The sequence below is a fragment of the Sapajus apella genome, unplaced genomic scaffold, assembly GCF_009761245.1.
Source record: "Sapajus apella isolate SASKATOON/1434 unplaced genomic scaffold, GSC_monkey_1.0 scaffold1, whole genome shotgun sequence".
Taxonomy (NCBI): domain Eukaryota; kingdom Metazoa; phylum Chordata; class Mammalia; order Primates; family Cebidae; genus Sapajus; species Sapajus apella.
In genome coordinates this window covers 39,267,328-39,288,711 of record NW_022436941.1, presented here as the reverse complement: position 1 = coordinate 39,288,711, position 21,384 = coordinate 39,267,328, and positions in this window count along the sequence as shown.

Below are 21,384 nucleotides of genomic sequence, written 5' to 3'. Positions count from 1 at the left end.
ATCACAGTACTTAAATACAGCTCTTTTTTTTTTCTTTAATCATATGGATGCCACTCCTTTCCAAAGTTACTTAGACCAGTACTTTTTTCTCTACCCAATTAAGTGATATTATTTTGTCCATTTTAATGCTATTAAATTGTTTTGTCACATTCTACTTTTTGTTCTGTCAACAAGTATCCTCCTAAATGCTTGTTGTTGTTGTTGTTGTTGTAGTTATTGCTGTTGTTTAATTAATACACATTACATTTCCCTCTTCCACTGTAGAATTCTATAGGTTTTAATAAATGCACAATGTCATGCGTCAACCGGTATTGAATCTTACTGAATAGATTTACCACCCTAAAAATTTTCTGTGCATCACATACTCAGTTCCCATTCCCCCCAAACCCTTGGAACAACTGGACTCTTTATAGTCTCTGTTGCTTTGCTTTCCCAGAATGTCACATAATTGAAATCATACAATATGTAGCCTTTTCAGGCTGACTTCTTCTTTCACTTAGCAATATGCATTTAGATTCATGCAAGTCTTTGCATAGATTTATAAATAATTCCTTTCAATCTCTAAATATAGTTCCATTTATTGATGCACTGCAATTTATTCATTCACTTACTGAAGGACGTTTTTGTTAATAATAGGGTTTTCCTAATTATGAATAAAAATACTATAAATATTTGTATGCAAGGTTTTGTGAGGACATGACTTTCAAATCATTTGGATAAATATGTAGGAGAATGATTGCTGAGCTATATGGTAAAACAATGTTTTGTTTGTTTTAAGAAAATTGCAAATAGTTTTTCTTTTTTTTTTTTGAGACGGAGTTTCGCTCTTGTTGCCCAGGCTGGAGTGCAATGGCGTGATCTCGGCTCACGGCAACCTCCGCCTCCTGGGTTCAGGCAATTCTCCTGCCTCAGCCTCCTGAGTAGCTGGGATTACAGGCACGCGCCACTATGCACAGCTGATTTTTTGTATTTTTAGTAGAGATGGGGTTTCACTATGTTGACCAGGATGGTCTCGATCTCTTGACCTCGTGATCCACCCGCCTCGGCCTCCCAAAGTGCTGGGATTACAGGCGTGAGCCACCGCGCTCGGCATCTTTTTAAGTAACCGTACCATTTTTCTTTCCCATCAGTACATAACGAAAGGTTCTCATGCAATTTGTGTTTTCTATCATGCCACTATACCATGAAATGCTTGCTCAGCAATAAAAAGTAACAAATTCTTTTTTTTTTTTTTTTTTTTTTTGAGACGGAGTTTCGCTCTTGTTACCCAGGCTGGAGTGCAATGGCGCGATCTCGGCTCACCACAACCTCCGCCTCCCAGGTTCAGGCAATTCTCCTGCCCCAGCCTCCTGAGTCGCTGGGATTACAGGCACACGCCACCATGCCCAGCTAATTTTTTGTAGTTTTAGTAGAGACGGGGTTTCACCATGTTGACCAGGATGGTCTCGATCTCTTGACCTCGTGATCCACCCGCCTCGGCCTCCCACAGTGCTGGGATTACAGGCTTGAGCCACCGTGCCCGGCCCGTAACAAATTCGTGATACATACAACAACCAGGATGAATCACCAGAGAATAACTCTGAGTGAAAACCACAAGAAACCAATGCCAAAGATTACATATTGTATGATTCCATCTATATAGCATTCTTAAAATTTAAAAAAAAAAAGACAATGAGGAACAAATTTGTGATTACTGGAATTTAAAGAAAGGATACAAAGGTAAATATGTGGGTGTAGCTTATATATGTAGCATGAAGAAAACTTATAGTGATGGAAAATATTTTATTGTAATTTTATTAATGTTGATATCTTGGCTGTATGTTTTGTAAAATATTACCATTGAAGATGGAACTGGAGCCATTACCCTAAGTGAAACAACTGAGAAACAGAAAGCCAATGCAGCATTTTCTCATGTTCTTCTCACTTATAAATGGGAGCTAAACAGGGTACATCTGGACATATAGAGTGGAATAATAGACATTGGAGACTAGAAAAGGTGAAAAGGTGGGAGGGGGTGAGGGTTGAAAATCTACCTATTGGGTACAGTGTTTACTATTCAGGGGATAGGTACACTAAAAGCCCGGAATCTACTACTACACAATATATGCATGTGAGAAATCTTCGTATGTATCTGTAATCTACAAAAATTAAAAAATAATAATACTGGAGAAAATTTCATAAAGTGGTCATGGAACCTCTGTAATATTTCTTACGCTTATATATAAATATACAATTATCTCAAAATTAAGGCTTAAACATAAAAGTAAAATACCTTAAAAAAACTACTGACTGAAATAGCAGAATATGGAGCAGGGTTAAGAAGAATGAAAATTCATCGGAGTTGTGTTCTGGGTGTTTGGAAAAGTAAGTCCATGGATATTTTGTCCTTAGAGGACAGCTGTGGCAGGTTCATGTTTAGCCTTCACAGTACAAAATTTGGGGGAAGCCTTACTCAGTTGGAATCACATTTGCCAGCTTCCCGCAAGCTGGCAAAATAGGACTGTGTGACTCATTCTAGCCCATAAAATGGTAGCAGAGTGAAATATATAAATTTCAAACCAGAATTTAAGAAGAAAATGTGACTTCTCACTTTCTCATTTCAGACTGAATATCAAAACCCAGGGCAATTCTGGAAGTTGTTTTTCTCCATATGGCACGTCGTTTGCAGTCTGGAACTCCAAAGACTATGTGGAACAGAATTCTGCTCGCCTATTTTTGGAAAGTCACTTAAGAAATTGGGTTTTTAAAATACTGATTTCAGCCACTTACTTTATTACATACATGTTATACTTCATACTGTAACCATAACAAATATAATAATCTACTACCTGTAGCTTCCCACAAGAGCTGGAGGGAAAGGATAAAGACCACATATACCCTCAGGACATGACAGACAACTTCAACAAACAAAACAATAACACCACCTTAAAATGTGGATGTGTTTGGGTTTGTCATTTGAAGGGAGAGTAATATTTCTTGCTAGCCATATGTAACTAGAATCTAATTGGTTATATAATGTTGCAACTATTTCACTTAATTAACTCAAGCATTTTGAGAAACTGCAGGTGAAAAACTTTCTCGCTTTAAGTAAATAATAAAGAATGCATTATTATCTGGATGCACAGTGTTTTGTTCATGTAATCCTCATTAACAGAAATGAGAACAAGTATGTAATAAATTCTTTCTCATTAAAGGAAAACTATGCATTTTAGCATTTTTAGTGTTATATCAAAATAGCATTTACCCTGACCCGAAAATTAAAGTTGGCTTACGTCCTTTTCAAGTAACTGGAAAAGATTATCTCCAACACACACACACATATACAGACATATACTGTTTTTCTTTTTTATTTCTAGGAAATAAAAACAATTATGGAGGTTAATTCTTCATACATTCTCACATTTTAATAATTAATTCATCAGATAAAACAAAAGGTTAAAACTATATACAAATTAGACAAAGTAACTCTAGTGCAACAAGGCATAACTGGATAAAAATTATGAAAATCAAATTATAGGTAAATTTGAAAAAAGTGACTAAAAGAAGTATATATGATCCACAAATTTTAGAATACAAGAACCCTGAATATGCAGTTCTTCATGGCCCCTATTATCATTTGACAAGTTCTCCTAAATATTGTTATGTAGCAATCAGATACATCTGAGTTCAAATTTATATTTTTAATGCAAATTCATATTATATTATATTAAAACAAATAATTGCCTTGGGATGTTTTATTAATGAATTTGGGTCTATTTTCAGCCTAGCACTTATGGGTAAATCACATTTCAACATGCTAGGTAAGAATATTATCACACTAAATTCTACTTCATGAGTACTTATTTGTGAATAGGTTTATGGACAGAATCAGAATAAACCTCCTTTATTCAAGTAATACAGATGAATGATAATAATAAACAAAAGAAAATAGTAATGTTAATTTTTATTAAAAAATCTCTCTGTGTTAATAATTGTATTGACTTTAATTTTTTTCTTATTTAGTTTAAAAATTGGGATAGGTGCCCAATATTATTATATTAAAATTTAGAGCTGAGATTTGAATCCATGTCTCTCTAATTCCATGTTCTTTAACATGTTTTGGCACTGAATTCCAACTATTTTCTGTCTCCTTTCCTTCTTAGCCCTCTGAGAAATCGTGACTCTGCAGTATTTGAAGGTCCTTTTTAACTCTTCTCTCTCTCTTTACTTCACTATTTTTTTTTTCAATATTTCTCTGCATGCTGAACTTCTGTTTTACTTATGTTTCCGTGGTCATGGTGTTACAATTTAGATCACTATAATTACTAGACAACATAAAAGATGTTTGTGATGGTACCTAAGAAAATCCAATGATTTTGAGATAAGAGCAAAAGGACTGTCTCTATGAACTGCAGTATAATTCAGTAAAAACATAATCAAGTTTGTCAGGAAGGCTAGAATAGGGTAAGAAGTTTTAATTGGGGGCATTAGTTTCCTGTGGTTTCTATGATGAATCACTACAAACTGGGTGGCATAAAACAACAGAATTTCTTTTTTTCTCATAGTGCTGAAAGTCATAAATCTAAAATCTAACCCTCATTCTCTGTGAAGAATCAAGGGAAGGACGCCTCCTTGTCTATTCCCACTTCTAGTGGTTGTCAGCATTCCTTGACTTTCTTAGCTTGTGGCTACCTCATCCCAATCTCTGCCCTGATCTTTGTATAGTCTGCTCTAGACCCCCTGAAAGTCCCTCCTGCCCCTTCTCTGTCAGTAGTTACCAAAAAGAACTATTTTTGTCATGTCTCTCCTAAGATTAGTTTGAACCATAGACTCAAATAGTGAAATAATTTACAAATTTAATTTATAGAAATCCATGCATTTCATATAGATCGCATTTATGTAAATGGAACCACAGAAAACTATTCACCAAGCTCAAAGAAATATCTCTTTAGTGATGGATATGAGGAGGCCAGTTGGATTCTAGAACCTGAACAAGATCATTAAAATTATGCAGTGTAGGTAACCACCCTTTGAAAACACTAGTAAGGTGGAGAGGGAAGCCAAACTGGCTGAATATGTGCAGCCAGGAGGAACATCTCCCACTGAGAGAGAGAAACATTGGGAAGATTGGCACACTTTGAGCACATTTGAAGGAAGGCATTTAGAGTACATGAATAGAATACACAGATACTGGACTGAAGGAGGAGGAAACTGGAAACCCTGCATAAGGCTGCTTAAAGCTGGGTCTTATGGCTGGCACTCAGTGACTCCTAGGAAAGTCATGAGTTGAACAGGTAAGGACTAGCCTGCTGTTAACATGGATATCCAGAATTCTAGTAGCAGAAAAACCCATGATCCCCATGAACACTTGAGATGCCATAGTAAGCTGCTAAGACAGGTTGCAGGGAAAGGATTCCAGCCTTTGCAAAGACCAGAGTGTTTGGCACCAGAATGGCTACCGTAAAACATGGCCAAGGACATCTATCCTTGAAGACTTCCTGTGCTCCTTCAGGAGGCTTTAGGCTTTGGGTGACTGATCTGAACAAGGCACAGCAGTCTTGCTGTGGATGGGGCCAGTTCAGTATGAGCATCCAACATATTTTCAGCCTCTCCTGGGGACCTAGCCATGCCCATGGGCATGGCAGCCTTTTCTGAAGGCCCTCATTGTACCTCCTTTGCAGGCAGATGGTGCCTGGCCACTGGCAAGCTCCAGCAGACTGGCCTCCACTAATGCACACAACCCTCCTGCAGCTCTGCACCTGCCAGGGTCATGCTGCCAATCTACCTGCAGGGACCCTGACTCAACTGACCGGCCTTCACCCTGTCACAACACCAGGGCTACTGGCACCCATGCATAAGCATGTATCCTGCTGCTACTATGTCGATGTAGCACATTGACCAGTATGACCAATTGGAGTGTTGTGGTTAGCAGAAAACAAACAACCTCATTAAAAAGTGGGCAAAAGACAAGAAAAGACATTTTTAAAGACAAGACGTACAGGCAGCCAACAAGCATATGAAAATATGCTCGAGATCACTAAGCAATAGAGAAATGCAAATCAAAACCATATGAGAAAACACCTCACACCAATCAGAATGGCTATAAAAAGTCAAAAATAACAGGTGCTGGTGACATTGCAGAGAAAGAGGAACATTTCAACACTACTAGTGGAAATGTAAATTAGTTCAGCCATTGTGAAAAGCACTTATATGTTTGACCCAGCAATCCCTCTATTGATCATATAGCCAAAGGAATATAAATTGTTCTACCATAAAGACACATGCATGCATATGATCATCACAGCACTATTCACAAGAGTAAAGACATGGAATCCATTTAAATGCCCATCAATGGTAGGTTGGATACACAAAATGTGATACATATACACCACAGAATACTACACAACCATGAAAATGATGAGATCATGCTGTTTGCAACAACATAGATAGAGTTGGAGGTCATTATCCTTAGCAAAGTAATGCAGGAACAGAAAACCAAGCACTGCATGTTCTCACTTATAAGTGGGAGGAGCTAAATGAGCAGACACACAGAAGGGAACAACAGACACTGGGATCTTCTTGAGGGTGGAATGCGGGAGGAGGTAGAGGATCAGAAAAATGACTATTGGATATTAGGCTTAGTACCTGAGTGGCAAAATAATCTGTACACCAAAACCCCATGACACGAGTTTACCTATGTAACAAACTTGGAGATGTATTCCTGAACTTAAAATTAGAAAAATAAAATAAACAACTAGTAAGGTAGACACGAGTCATTCAATTGCCACTTACACATTTTATGAGCAAAGTAGAATTTGTCATAAAACTGAGGAAATGTATTCTGTTTCCTGGTCCACAAGGGGGCGTGCTTTCAAAGGCAAGAATTTTGCAGCGCCATACCCCCACCTACCTCTCCACCGGGGAGCGTAGAGGTCTTTGCTTAACTTTCATGCATGCAGCAAGACAGACCACCCAGAAATCAAAGGTCAATCACTCCAGCAGAAGTTTAAAGGAATTCATTTCATAGGACAGAAAACTTAAATGTGGCAGGAATAACTCCCAGATTCAAAGTCCCCTTCTCTCTCATCTGTTCAGACTCCATCTCCGGATCCGCTCTCATGACAGCATGACAGCTCACTCTGTCTATATTTCTTTATCCTTTTTTTTTCTCTCTCTCTCTGGCTAAATAAATCACTTTCTGCAAAACCCTTTGGGGGTCTGATATTTACTTAAATGAGCCCACTGCACGAACACATCCTATCAGGGTGCTAAGCCCATCATTCGCAATTCGGTCTCATCTTTGGCAAGCCAGGCAGGAGGTGCAAACATTGGAGTGGTAAGTTAAATTAGACACCTCTCACTTGCTAAAATCTGTCCTATCACTTTAAAGAGAAAGCGCAGGTGCAGAGCCAGCCAGACCTGTGTGGGACCACGGAGGTCCCGGAGGTGTCTGCAGGAATCCCTGGCCAAATTAAAAAGGGTGCTGTGCTTGGCTTCTTCCAAACACTCTCTGCCTGCTCTCTGCTCCCTCTCTATTCCTCTGCTTTATCTCTGGGCCAAGTTGTGGGTGGGAGCAGATTGGCAGGGATAGGGTGAGGTATGGACTGGGACTGCTTGAGGCCAGTGGCCAAGAGCACTCAGGGAAGACTCCATGGCTTACAGTCCTGGCTCCCTGGGAGTGCAGCCCTGGAGGCCAAATTTTAAAAGTACACATGCCCTGAGCCAACCAGGGAGCACAGCAGCCTAGCGTACAGTCAGGCAAGCCTCTCCCATGTCCCTGGGGTCAGAGGCAGCGGTGCAGGGAGGAGGACCAATGCACACATGGTCCCCGCACCATGGTGGACCAGAACACCACAAGGGCAGGGTGAGCTTTCCCCTCCGGGGCATAGCAGAGGTTACAGGTGCTGGCTATGTGGAACACACCTGGCAACCCTCTAGCACAGATTGCCTGTTAGCACAGGGGTTAAGGCATGCAGCCAGCAGTTGTGAGGTCAGCAAATCAAATCCCCAGTGAGGTCAGACTTGAATGGGGGGATCCTTTGGGGAATCCAGAAGCTGAAGGCTATGAGACGTTGTGTTTTGTGTCATCCGTACATTTTCTAATGCAACTGAATAATGCCAGAATCTAAAAATGTCCAATTTGTCTTGCTTAGGGTTGGCTCTCCCTATGGCAGATATTCTCCATCTAGAAGACCATCGTCAAACGGGTTCTAGGCCCAGATATTTAATTGCAGACCCCACAACCCTAAGGGCATTTTCCTATAATGGAAAATGGGGTGAGGAGGAGGCCTGGGTCCTGAGGCCATTGTTCCAGCCTCAGCCACATGGCTCCGCCTTCTTTGGATTAATATGCATAGAGATCCCTCCCTAGAAGTTTACACTCCTAGAGCAGTTTTATAATCAGACATATATTAATTGGACTTTTGAAATATTTCTACCTATCTCCCAAGCCTCACTATCCTGCTTCAGGGACCCGCTGGTAGAAACCACCCATCCCAGCAGTCCACATGTCTTTATGGCAGTCACTAAAGGCATGCAGACAGTGAGCGTGAGTACCCATGGTGCTGGTATTGTGACTAAGTTCACTACATGCGAAGCCCTGCAAGGATGATCACATATCTTGGACATACAGAAATTATGAGGTACCATGACTTGTGGATGCCCCAGATCTGGCAGCATGAGCGAGGGACACCCCAGTGATAGTGATGGCAAATTAACAGCCAGGGATTAATTCCTGTGTAAGCATTCCTGTGTTTGGCTCCAGACGAGTGCTACTATTCCCAAAACAAGGTCCCCATTAAAATGTATCCTAAATACTTGGGTCCAATTTGACACATGGTCTTTGAAGAAGCAGCAGCTCACTTTTCTCTGTCAAACAGCATGGCTGAAATACCCCCTGCTGAGTGGAAAATACTGGTCTCCTAAGAGAAGTATAGATTATGACACTATTCTACAATTAGACCTGTTTTACAAAAGCGACGGTAAATGGTTTGAGGTCTCCTATGTGCAACTTTTCTTTCCTCTAAGAAGTAAGCCTCAGCTCTGTCAGGCCTGTTCCTCATATCCTACTCAGTCCTACTCAGGACTACCTTCACATTTGAGACTCCCTGCAGCTTCTACCTCCACCAATGCCAACCAGGGCTCCTCAGCCCCTATATGCCAACAGGAGACAGGGAAGGCTGAGATGGCCAAGGCATCTCAGGCTGCTAGGATGCCCAGACTCTGCCCCCTACAGGCAGTAGGGAGAGAATTTGGCCCAACCAAGGTGCACACCTGCTCCTCACTTTCTGACTTAAAGCAAATTAACGTGGACTTAGGAAAGTTTTCAGATAACCGGGGTAAGTATATAGATGTTCTGCAGGGCCTGGGTCAGTCCTTCAAATTAGACTGCAAAGATATCATGCTATTGCTTAATAAAACCCTAACCGGCGATGAGAGAGAGGCTGCTCTAGCAGCCTTTCAAGAGTTTGGGAACACCTGGTACCTTAGTGAAGTACATGACCTAATGATGCTAGAGGAAAAGGATAGATTTCCTACAGGTAGACAAGCAGTCCTTAGCACAGACCCTCGCTGGGATCCTGACTCAGAACTGGAGCCGTAGGCATTTCTTGACCTGCATGCTTGAGGGATTAAGGCAAATTAGGAAGAAGACCATGAACCATGCAATGTTATCCACCATAACTCAGGGAAAAGAAGAAAACCCAACAGCTTTCCTTGAGTGATTGTGGGAGGCCTTAAGAAAATATACTCCCTTGTCACCAGACTCCATTGAGGGTCAGTTAATACTAAAGGACAAGATTATTACACAGTCAGCAGCAGATATTAGAAGGACATTCCAGAAGCTGGCCTTGGGATCAGAACAGAGTCTAGAATCATTACTGAACCTGGCAGCCTCAGTGTTTTATAATAGAGACCAGGAGGAACAGGCTGAAAGCAACAGGAGAGAGCAGAGAATAGCCGCAGCCCTAGTCATGGCCCTCAGGCAAGCAGACCCCAGGGGCTCAAATGAAGGAAATGCTCGGGTCAGCCTCCAGCCTGGCAGAGCTTGTCACTAGTTCGGTCTGAAGGGACATTTTATAAGAAAGTCTCCCCAGAGGAATGGACCACCACCTCATCCTTGCCCGCTGGGCGGAGGGGATCACTGGAAAGCACACTGTCCCAGGGGATGAAGGTTCTCAGGGCCTGAGGTGTCTAACAAGATGACCCAACAGCAGGATTGAGGGTGCCTGGGACAAGTGACAGCACAAGCCCTCACCCTCACAGAGCCCTGGGTAAAGCTGACCATAGAGAACCAGGAAGTTAATCTTCTCCTAAACACTGGTGCCGCCTTCTCCATTTTACTCTCCTGCCCTGGACAGTTGTCCTCCAAGTCCGTAACTGTCCGAGAAGTCCTAGGATGAGCAGTCTCCCAATATTTCTTCCAGCCCCTAAGCTGTAACTGAGGAGATATACTCTTCTCCATGCCTTCCTCAACATGCCAGAAAGTCCCACTCCTTTTCTAAGGCGGGACCTGCTAGCCAGAGCAGGAGCCATTATTTATATGAACCTCATCAGGGAGTAAATCCCTCTCTGCTGCCCTTTATTTCAAGAAGGGATTAATCCCAAGGTTTAGGCAATGGACAGACAATTTGGACAAGCAATGAATGCAGGCACAATTCAAATAAGGCTAAAGTTTTAAGCCTCTTTTTCTTACCAAATACAGTACCCCCTAAGACCAGAAGCCAAATAGGGGCTACAGGGTATTGCAAAGGACTTAAAAGCTCAGGGTCTAGTAAAGTCCTGTAATAGCCCTTGCAATACTCCAATTTTAGGAGCGCAGAAGCCTAATGGACAATGAAGGCTGGTGCAGGATCTCAGACTTATTAATGAAGCTGTAATTCCTTTATACCCGGATGTACTTAATCCTTACACCTTGCTTTCTCAAATTCCAGGAGAGGCACAATGGTTTACAGTCCTGGACCTTAAGGATGACTTTTTCTGTGTACCACTACATCTTGAATCTCAGTTTCTGTTTGCATTTGAAGACCCTGTAGCCCAGAGTTCTCAGCTCACCTGGACAGTGTTACCCCAGGGCTTTTGAGCTAGCCCCCATCTGTTTGGCCAGGCTCTAGCTCAGGACCTTAGTCATTTCTCACATCTAGGTACTATGATTCTTCAATATTTGGACGGCTTACTTTTAACTGCAAACTCAGAAACCCAGTGTCAGCAGGCCACTAAAGACCTCCTAAACTTTCTTGCCACCTGTGGATATAACGTTTCCAAATCAAAGGACCAACTTTGTAGGCAAGACATAAAATACCCAGGCCTGGTCTTATCTAGGGCACTCGGGCCCCAGATAAGGGACGTCTCCAACCCATACTGGCCTTCCCCCATCCAAAGCCATTAAAACAGTTACAGGGATTCTTGGGAATAACTGTTTTTTTTCCGATTATGGATTCCCAGATATGGTGAAATAGCAAAACCTCTGTACGCTCTGATTGAGGAAACCCAGAAATCTAACACCCAACTATTACAATGGGACCCTATAGCTGAGGCAGACTTTCAGACCCTGAAGCAGGCACTACTGCAGGCTCTAGCTCTAAGCATTCCTACAGGGAACAACTTCTCCCTACTTGTTACAGAGAAGTCAGGAGGCCCTGGGGGTTCTCACCCGGACTCAGGGGAGCATGCCACAACCAGTGGCATACCTAAGGAAATTGATGCAGTAGCAGAAGTCTGGCCACACTGCTTGCCAGTTGTATCTGTGGTGGCTATACTGGTCTCAGAAGCAGTTAAAATAGTGCAAGGGAAAGATCTAACTGTATGGACTTCACATGATGTAGCTGGAATTCTGGCCTCTAAAGGAAGCTTATGGCTGTCTGACAGTTGCCTACTCAAATATCAAGCCTTAGTGCCCGAAAGGCCTTTACTTCAGCTGTGCACATGTGCAGACCTAAACCCAGCTACTTTTCTTACTGAGGAAGGAACAGACACAGAACATGACTGTCAGCAGGTTATAGCCCAACACTGTGTGGCTCGAAAGGATCTCTTAGATACTCCTCTAGCCAATCCTGATCTTAACCTATACACTGACGGAAGTTCCTTTATGGAAAATGGAATTTGAAAAGCAGGATATGCAGTCATCAGTGATCAAACAGTGCTTGAAAGCAATTCCTTCTGGGACTAGTGCCCCTAGTTGGAGGAACTAGTAGCCCTCACTCAAGCCCAAAAATAGGAAAAGGAAAGAGAGTAAAACATATACACAGATTTCAAATATGCTTACTTGGTTCTGCATGCTTATGCTGCCATGAAAGGAAAGAGCGTTCCTAAACTCAGCAGGAATGCCCATTAAATATCATATGCAAATTTTAGACTTATTACAAGCTGTTCAAGAAGCAAAAGAGGTAGCAGTCTTATATTGTCAGGGTCACTAGAAAGGAGATTAGAAGGTAGCGGAGGGCAATCGCCGAGCTGACCTAGAGGCAAAAAGGGCAGCTAAACAAGAATTTATAGAAAGACCTTTAATATGGGAAAACCCACTCAAGGAAACTAGACCTCAATACTCATCAGAAGAGGTAGAGTGGGCAATCTCACAGGGACATAATCTTTCGGCTTCAGGATGGCTAGCTACTGAGGAAGAAAAAATGCTCCTATCTGCTGCCAGCTGGTGGCAAATACTTAAAACTCTGCATCAAACCTTCCATATGGGTATAGAGGATACACATTAGATGGCCAAATCTATATTTACAGACAAAGATCTCTTCAAGGCTGTCCAACCAATAGTCAAAGGATGTGAAATATGCCAGAAAGATAACCCTTTAGCACATCCCAAAGCTCCTTCTGGGGAACAGCAAGCTGGTCATTATCCAGGTGAGGACTGGCACTTTACCCATACGCCTAAGTCTCAGGGATATCAATATCTGCTAGTATATGTAGATACTTATACAAACTGGGTTGAGGCTTTCCCCTGTAGAACAGAGAAAGCCCAAGAGGTAACAAAAGTCCTGATTAATGAAATAATCCCTAGAGTCTTCAAAGCAATAATGGTCCTGACTTTGAAGCTGCAGTGACCCAAGGAATTTCCAGGGCATTTGGAATACAGTATCATCTCCACTGTGCTTGGAGGCCTCAGTCCTTAGGAAAAGTAGAAAAGATGAATGAAATTCTAAAAGACACCTAAAGAAACTGGCACAGGAAACCCACCTCCCGTGGCCTTCTCTATTACCAGTAGCACTCTTAAAGACTTGAAACTTCTCAGAAAATAGGACACAGCCCTATGAGATGCTTTATGGACAGCCCTTTCTTACTAATGATCTTGTATTAGACAAGGAAACAGCAGATCTGATAAAAGATATAACCTTCATGGCTAAGTATCAACCAACTCTTAAAATTTTACCTGAAGGACACCCTAGGGAAAAAGGGAAAGAGTTGTCCTGCCCTGGGGACTCGGTGCTTGTTAAGCCTCTCCCCTCAGACTCTCCCTCTCTAAGCCCATCTTGGGAAGGACAATTTTTGGTTATTCTGTCTACCCCAGTGGCAGTTAAGGTGGTGGGAATCTACTCCTGGATTCATCATACTCCACTGAAACCTTGGACATCTCCTAAAGGAAGTCATAAACCCTCCACTCTGCAGCCTGAAGTTCCAGGAGATGACCCTTCGTACACCTGCAAGCTGTTAGAGGTTCTACGTCTGCTCTTCCAACAAAATTCCCAGGAAAGAAACTATGCATGAGTCTAATTTACATCCTGGCATTAACAGGACTATAACTTTTAACTTTACTATCTCTCAAACTCCAATTATCCCTTTCATAGTGGGGTTGGGGGGAAGTTGAAAAAATAGAAAAACTTGGTGCTGGCATTAGAAAAGTCACTACCTCTATTCAGTGACAATAAGCTATCTCAAGAGTTCAATAATAACTGAAAAAGGTTGCTAATTCTCTCTGAAAGGGCAGCTCACGCTGTAAAAACAGCTTAACTGTTTATCTGCCATAGCTCTTCAAAGTAAAAAGGCCCTGAATCTGCTAACAACAGAGAGAGAGGGAACCTGTTTCTTTCCAGAAAAAATGCTGCTACTTTGTAAATCAATTAAGTGTTGTCTTAAACAAATTTAAAGAATGCAGGAATCAATCTAACACAGGGCTAAAAACTTTCAAGAAGTAGTATCATGGAGCTTGTTTAACAACTGGCTGTCCTGGCTATATCCTCTGGGCCTGTTTATAACCATTTTATATTTGTTGACCACTGGGCTTTTCATCTTTAACCTTCCTGTCGCATTCGTTTCTTCTAGAACCATAAGGCCACAAATAATCCCGCAACTGGAACGCCAAATGTCCTTGGCTCATGAGTTCTATCATGGACCTCGGGATCAACCTGCAGCCCTGAAAGTCTCCCGTCTGGAGGAAATCTCAACTGTAGGGCCCCTTCTACGCCTCATTTCAGCAGGAAGTAGCTAAAGAGCAATCAACCCCTGTGTCTCAATAGCAGTTGGACTTTCCTGTTCAGAGCGGGGACTGAGGGAATGTATTTTCTTCCCGGGCCCACAAGGGGTCATGATTTCAAAGGCAAGAACTTTGCAGCACCATGCCTCCACCTACCTCTCCATCCGGGAGCTTAGAGGTCTTTGTTTAACTTTTGCATATGCAGGAAGATAGACTGCCCAGAAATCAAAAGTCAATCACTCCAGCAGAAGTTTAAAGGAATTCCTTTCATAGGACAGAAAACTTAAATGTGGGGGAATAACTCCCAGGTTTAAAGTCTTCTCTCTCATCTGTTCAGACTCCATCTCTGGATCCCCTCTCACAACAGCGTGAGAGCTCATTCTCTCTAGATCTATTTATTTCTCCTTTTTTTCTCTCTCTCTGTCTAAATAAATCACTTTCTGCAAAACTCTTTGGGTCCAGTATTTACTTAAACAAGCCAGCAGCACCCAGTGAGGTTCCCTCTCCCATTCTTGGCTGAGTGAGGAACCAAGGGCCTGGAAGAACACATCCTATCAAGGAGCTGAGCCCACAATCTGCAATTCAGTATCAAAACTATCTCCTTGGCAAGTTTAATAAACCGTGACTGACAGCATATTTACCTAAATATTAAATTTTATATTTTTCTGAATTTTTACATTTAAAAATTAAGAAAATTTTATTTCATTTCATAGAAAAATACATACCATTTCTTATAGAAATTTATAGGTATAAATTTATGCATATATTCTTTATATTTTCAAAGTAAAATTAGAGCCAAAATTTCCAAATTTTGCTTTTAGCATCTATAATTTACATTAAAATTCTCAAGAATATGATATCCTTTGGAAGTTCTGGAAGCCTGGAAAACTTCTTGCCTTCTTTCACAGTATAGCACATCTACAAGTTCTGCAAGACAGAAATTACATTGTTACCCACCATTGCCTATTATGGAAATTTGACATTGTTCACTTTGGGCCAAACTCTTTGGATTTAAATTCTGGCTTATCATTTAATGCCCCAAAGACCTGTGGCAGCTGTATTTACTCTCTCATGTCTTAGGGTCATCAAACGTAAAGAGGAATAACATTTGTAAATATTTTGTAGAAAGGATGTGAACATTCACTTAGTTCAAAAAAATTGTTCAAAAAAGTGCCTAATATCTTGTATTTAACAAAACTTAAATTGAATGAATGAGTGACAATGATGATGATTTTAATCTGCTGCCCAAACTTTTTATACTATCATACACACATTGTGGCAAGGGGCTGAAAATTATGGTTAATAATACTATTTGCACAGATAATTATAAAAGCTAGAGTTGGGAGAATAAAGATGATATATTCCACTACATGTTAACAGGTAAGAACAAACTTAATGATAAAATATTAGAAACAATATGAGAAAAACAAGAGTTAGCCATATAGTATACATGAAGGAAGATATATATGATATGAAATAAGGTGAATGATAATCACTTGTGCATACATGTACATCCTATAATCTCTAATGTATAAGGTATTATTTTTCTAAACATTGTTTAATTTTGTTTACTTTCATGGATTAGACAACTTTTTAATTCATATGTTTAATTCTAGGAGCACAGTTTCATGTCTTCTAGATTTATGCCACATGCATTTAATTATATCTCAATTCTAGGCCTACATGCTTTAGCAAGTTGATAAATCCTACAATTTTTATAATATTTAGCTAAGATTTATTTTAGATGGAAATTTTATTCATGAATCTGAGAACCTTCAGAAAATATTCCTTGATAAATTACTATAAACTTTTAACTAAAATTGATAGAAATTATATTCATATTGCAATAATTAGAGATGGGAATGTGTTGACCCCAAAGCTTTGCATGATCTTCTTAAACTTAGACCTATCTATTTTTTTAAAAATTAATCAAATTACTGGGAGCAAAGCATTAAATCTTTAGAGAATATTTTGAGCTGGAAAGAATGGCAAAATACACAATCCCATGAGTAAAAGGGAAAGAGAGTCCTGGATGAATTGTCTCAAAAGCAACTACATTAAACATGGTTTTGAAAAGGATATCAGCAAGTAATAAAATAGGCAATAGAATACAATGAATAGGTAGAAGTGTAATAGGAAAAATAATCTCATGTTATGACCAACTAATACCATAGATGCTGAGATCTAATTAACAAAGCTGTTTCATTCTAGTCTCACTGCTCTCCAATTCCAGTGCAATCCCTACAAGTAAAGAATAGAAAATCAAAGTGTGAACATTGGCACATGATTTAAAAGTAAAAATAGGTTAGTGAATTTTTACAACATTTTATAGTTTCACCTAAACCCATAAGATAACTAACACCCATGCAGCATTTAGTATATGAAAGGTATCATTCTAATTTTGTAAATACTGTACACATTCACTAATTTTCACAGTAACTGGGGTACTGCTATGCATTCTTATTTTATAGATGAAGAGACTGAGGCACACAGAAAGTAAGTGACTTGCTTCTAGGGGATCAGATAGTAGAATCTGATCACTGATTTGTTCATAGTGATTCATGGTTATTTTCCTATTCACACTTGCCACAAATTTAAATAGACAGACAAATACAGCAAGAACCTTACATTAGACTGATAAGAAGCCTAGAGGAAACAAGGCTCTTGAGAAAACAGAACTGCTAATGAGTCAACTGTGAATAAAGAGTTTTTAAAAGAAACTAGAATTTCTTTCTTTAGTATCTTTCTCAATCTGGTATCTTTCACAACTACTAAATAAATTTTCAAAAACAACAAACATTAGACATAATGAGGCCAAATGTTTGCCTTGTAAGCTGTAGCTGTAACTGTACACATCTATACTTGAGAGACTAAACTTCTTCTAGCCAACAAGGATGAGAAATTCTCAAAATGTTATGAAAGCCCTGCAAATACCTACACTGTGTAGCACCGTTGTACTGTCTCCGACAGCATACCCATTGAGACATAGTATTGACTGGCCAGAGAGCCCCTGATGACCAGCGTGCATCATAATACTTAGATTTATGTAGTTCTACATAGGTGTAATGTCAGTTTAGTTCTGGAGTGAAAATATTGCACTCCATACAAGGCAGTAATTTTCACTCAGAAAAACTGACAAACTAATGTGAATATAGTAGAGACATAAGTTATAGTCACTGCTTAATGAGCTAGCAGTAAACATTAAAAGCTTTCCAAGACACTGATCATAGCCTGTGTTGCAACACAGACACAAATTCATATGTGCACACACAAGACTTGTAAAGAAATCGATAATTTTTTACAATTATGTAGAATGTTATTGTATTAGTCTTTTCTTGCATTGCAATAAAGAAATACCTAAGACAGGGAATTTATATTTTTTAAGAGTTTTAATTACCTCATTTTCCTCCAGGCTGTACAGGAATCCTAGGGGCTCTTCTTCCAGGGAGGCCTGAGGAAACTTGCATTCATGGAGGAAGGCCAAAGTGAAGCAGGCACATCTTATGTGGCTGGAGCAGGAGGAAGAAAGAGGCAGAGGGGAGGTGCTACACACTTTTAATCAACCAGATCTCCTGAGAGCTCACTCACTATCAAGAGAACAGCACCAAGGTACTGGAGCTAAATCAGTCATGATCCACCCCACGATCCAATCACCTCCTGCAAGGTTGCACTTCCAACTTCGAGAATTATAATTGAATGTGAGATTTGATTAGAGACACAGATCCAAACCACATATCTAAACAATAAACACTTATTATGTTCTTTAGATTTTGGGTTTTGTTGTCAGATAGCCCTAGACTCTGATATCTGTACCTGTGTATCTTAAGATAAATTATGTAAATGTATGTTTCTTGTCTGTGTTTTTTTTTTAAGAAATTTAAAAATAATACAACTTTGGTGGACGATTAATGGAAGTAAAATATGTTAGCACTAGCATATCTTACTCTACCAGTAATTATTAGCTGTCATTATTAGTATGTTTGTTATATAATTACATCTCATTGTGACCTTTGAGATAACTGAGAATTACTTTAATTTTAAATATAATGAATATACTCAGAAAGTCCAATTTACTGAAATTCCTACCTATAGTAAATGAAAGACTCATGCTTTGCCAACAAGTACAGTCTTGAAAGACAAACTGGTTTAGGAGTTGATTGTTTTCGATACTTGACCCTTAGCCAATTGCATTTTGGCCATTGTTTTCTATTTTTAAAGATATTATAGCTTAGCTAGCATTTCTCATATTGTCTCCCTCTAGAATATAGTTTGCATGCATCCTTCTTTCTTAATAAATACAAAGGATTAGAAATTTCCAGTATATACTAAAACAGATAAAGGGCTTGGGAGTCATTTTTGTTCTCATAACAGGAAAAAAAAATCAGAGCAAACTCAAAATCAACAACTCATCTTAGATCCATCAGAAGATTGAGATCATAGGGCAAACTTCTACCTAAAAAACTGAAGAAACAGTAGAATACATTGAATACATTTTATGGTGTAGAAGCTGCTGGAGCAAGTCACTACTATGAACACTTAAAGGTTAATAGCTAAATTGCTAGGACCTGATAGCTAATTACAGAGGTACAATCTGTTAAGGACCCAATCCTAGGTATCCCTGACACTATCGTGAAATTTACCTGCAGAAGCCTCACTATACTCTTACAATAAAGATTGAGTTGTGCTTAGGTCAGTGGGAGAAGAAAAGTAACCATTTTAAAATATAGGCATAGCTTTCTGTTTATCATAACAAAGCCTTGCTTTGAAGGAAAACAACTTTACCAGAACCTTAACTGATTTAGGGAAAAAGGAATAAAACAAATAGAGTTTCTTCTAGGTTTCTTGTATTTCCCAAGCAAGTGTAAAAAAAAAAAAGAAGGCTAGGAAACTTTTCTGAAGGCCACAACCAAAGACACTGGCTCACTAAAAACAGGTAAGATAATAATGATAATATTAATGACAAAATTATAGATTATTTTCCTTCCTAAATACCTTATCATCACATCAACAAGGTTTCAGTATAATAGCAATGGTTTACAATGAAGGAAAACTGCAAGTCATAGTTTCTAATTAAGATGGAGTTTCTAGGGAAATCCAAAGGTCAGGCAAAATAAGAATGCCAGACAAAATTGAAATCTCTAACACCTATAGTTCCAGCAATCATTAAACATAGCCTATCAGACAGATAAGCAGAAATCCACACACTAGTGGCTAACTTACCTAAGTATATATTAGCTGATACATCATATCTGAATTTCCACAACAATAGCAAAATGGCTTGTTAAAAGGCAAGAAAAATAAAATCACATTCCAAGAATGTAAAGCAAACATCAAAACTAGACTAGATCAAAATATAGCAGACACAAAACAGATGGGAAGTTTAAGCAGGGAGATAGAAATTCTATGAAAGAATGTAAAAATGGTAGTTTTTAAAACAATGTAACATAAATTTTTTTTTTTTTTTTAGATGGAGTTTCACTCTTGTTGCCCAGGCTAGAGTGCAATGGTGCATTCTCGGCTCACTGCAACCTCTGTCTCCTGGGTTCAAGCCATTCCCCTGCCTCAGCCTCCCAAGTAGCTGGGATTACAGGCATGTGCCACCACGTCTGGCTAATTTTTTGTATTTTTTAGTAGAGACGGGGTTTCACCATGTTGGCCAGGATGGTCTCGATCTCTTCACCTTGTGATCCACCTGCCTCGGCCTCCCAAAGGTAACATAAATTTAAAATGCCTTTATGGGTTAATTAGTAGAGCATATGACTACTAAAAATAGAATGAAAGAAGTTGAGGACACGTCAATGAAACCTTTTCAAACTGAAAACCAAAGAGAAAACAAACAAAAAAAAAGAGAATACACAAAAACTGTGGATCAACTAATACAGATATAACATACATGTAAAGGAATACCAGAATGAGAAGAAAGAGAAAAAAAAGATGCAGAATATATATTTTAAATAATAATTGTTGAGGGTTTTTTTTAAATTAAGAATATACAAAAAAAAAAAAAAAAGCTACAGAACCAGGGAGCTGAGAGAACACCAACTAAAATAAATATCGAAATATTTACAACTAGGAATATCATATTCAAACTGCAGAGAACCAACGATAAACACAAAATCTAGACAGAAGTCAGGTATGCAGAACACACTATAGATGAATAAGGATATAAATGAGATCGAACTACTCCTTAAAAACTATACAAACAAGAAAAGAATGTGTTATAATATTTGAATTGCTGAAAGAAAAATAAAGTAATATTCCTTATTCAGAATAATTATATTTCAAAAGTGAAGGGAAAGAAAAAGATTTATCAGACAAACAAAAATGAGGAAATGTGTCACCAGCACAATTACCATGTCAGAAATTTTGAAAGAAGTTTTACAGAAAAAAATAAAATATTTTAAAAATTCACATCTATGGCTGGGGGCAGTGAAGAAGAAGGGAAAGAATCAGGGGACCTACTATAGCTGGTATGACTTTAGTAGCTTAAAGAAAGGTGCAAGACCTAAGGAATCATCCCCAGAAATGAAATGCAGGATTGGAGCACGCTTCCAATATCCTCAGGATTTTGTTGCTCTGCTCAAAGGTCTGGATGTTTTACCTCAGCTAGGGTGCTAAAATAATCTTCATAGTTTGTTCAGGCAGCTAAGAAAAAAGAATAAGTGGCGAGCAATTTATTGCATACAGCGTGGCTCAGGGAGATTGGGAGAAGGCATACAGCTCAATGCTTCTCTGCAGAGAAACAGCAAGAACAGTGAAGCATTTCTTTAAACTCTGGCAAAATTATAAAAGTCAAAAACTATGGAGAACAAGAGATATGAACTCAAAAAAGAAGTGAAAGAGAAGGAAGAGAGGGAGGGAAGGAGGGAGAGAGGGAGGGCGGGAGGGACAGAGGGAAGGAAGGGAGAGAGGGAGGGAGGGAGGGAAGGTAAGAAGAAAGAAAGAAAAAGGAAAGAAAGAGAAAGAAAAAGAAAGAACGAAAGAAAGAA